Source organism: Homarus americanus, unplaced genomic scaffold (genome assembly GCF_018991925.1).
Source record: "Homarus americanus isolate GMGI-L3 unplaced genomic scaffold, GMGI_Hamer_2.0 scaffold41222, whole genome shotgun sequence".
Classification (NCBI taxonomy): Eukaryota; Metazoa; Arthropoda; class Malacostraca; order Decapoda; family Nephropidae; genus Homarus; species Homarus americanus.
This window is the reverse complement of record NW_024719762.1, coordinates 4891-6770: the sequence shown is the minus strand read 5'-3', so window position 1 is coordinate 6770 and position 1880 is coordinate 4891. Positions and strand designations below refer to the sequence as shown.

Below are 1880 nucleotides of genomic sequence, written 5' to 3'. Positions count from 1 at the left end.
AAATCCAGACAGCTGTCCGACTTGCCACCCGGGTGAACTGGCCAAGCATGCCGTGGTTCGAGGGCACTACGTTGTCACCACACACACCTCTTCCAAGTAAGAGGTTACTTGTGCACAACAAACACGCCCATCCCACCATTAATTTAATCGGCTCCATCGACACATACATGTTAAAGAGACAGTTACCGACAGTGATATATTGAGAGAAATAAAAAAAAAAAATTATAATAATTGTACCTTCATTGGTAGTGATCAAATCGAAAAACATAATAAATAACAAATAAATTCTGTGAGCATTTTTACACCCAGCACTGCAAAGACATACATGGAGTGTAATGGCTTCATTTCATGTTTGCAGCACGCCTATTTCCAAGTAAACAATTTATTTTATTTTGTTGTATTTTATTGTATTTTTTTTATTTTATTTATTTATTTACTTACTTATTCTTTATATATATTTATTTGTTACTAGTTTGTTTGTTGCAATCTCCACCCACCTCCCGAATTGATGAGATTTACTATACATTCGTGCTGCACGTATCGTTACTAACTTATCAAGAAGCGATTTGGTAACTGAAATTAACGCCTTCCTACCACCAAACTATTTCATGATTGTCAAGAAAATTATCTTTCAGGTTCTTCTTTGCCCTGAGAAGGCCGATGATGTCTGGCCGATAGTTTCCCAAGGAAGAGGGACTTAAGCACGCTTCATGATGCGCCGGGCCAGCTGGATGTCCTGGGCATGCGATGGTAACGCGCTATGAATGGCACACAGGTTGGTGTCCTCGAAGACTCAACGGTAAGCCCAGAGGCTTTCGCAGAGCCGCGACGGCAGACGACTGAAGCGAGGCCGTCTTGGAACTGGCGATCTCACGCACCAGGCGCGAAGGGCAGCTTCCTGATGAGTAGTTTCCAGCTTGTAACGACGGATCTCACGAAGGGCGATTCCGGGCCTGTAACGATGGGGCTTTTGACACCACCGTGGTTGGGGCGGACGGCGAGCCGCCTTGGTGGCAGTTACTTCCGTGAGCTCGCGGCTTCCAGTGGACTTGCAGGCAGTCTGTTTAGTACGGGCCATCTCGACGACGAAATAGTAAAATACGGGCGGCCTGGTTGTTACATATATAGATTATCGGTCTGAAACCGACACGGTCATTTTGTTTATAAGGGCCTGTTTAGGTTCTGCTGAGGCCCAGGAGCAGCCAGACCGGATTGGGATTGGAGGTGGTCCCACCTGCAGATTGAGGATACTGCAGGAGGACGGCCTTGGATGAACGATACTACCGCTGCGTCCACAGCACGCCACCTACTCCCACCAAACCGTGGGCGAAGCCACACCAGGACCACCTGTAGTAGCAACCACAACAACATGACTGGACGAGGCAAAGGCGGCAAGGGACTTGGAAAGGGTGGCGCCAAGCGTCATCGTAAGGTGCTTCGTGACAACATCCAGGGTATCACCAAGCCCGCCATTCGTCGTCTAGCTCGGCGTGGAGGTGTTAAACGTATATCCGCCCTCATCTACGAGGAGACCCGCGGCGTCCTCAAGGTGTTTCTGGAGAACGTCATCCGTGACGCCGTCACCTACACCGAGCACGCAAAAAGGAAGACCGTCACCGCCATGGATGTGGTGTATGCCCTGAAACGGCAGGGCCGCACCCTTTATGGTTTTGGTGGTTAATCAACCTGATGGACGGGCGCACACCACCACCACCACCACCACCACCACGACAAACAAATATACGGACCTACTTTTAGGTCCACATTTAAATCGCTAAAGAGTTGGTTAGACACTGAGTAAATCGTTGAAAATATATCCAATAACATGATCCTCTCTAATTCTGGACTTGTGGTATGAGTATAGGTTGTGCGTGAACGTG

The 1880-nt window shown here is 48.1% G+C and overlaps 1 pseudogene; it reads right to left on the bottom strand.

Moving 5' to 3' along the window:
* Nucleotides 1-697: 697 nt before the first annotated feature.
* LOC121860277 lies at nucleotides 698-1078 on the bottom strand (annotated as a pseudogene).
* Nucleotides 1079-1880: the final 802 nt, after the last annotated feature.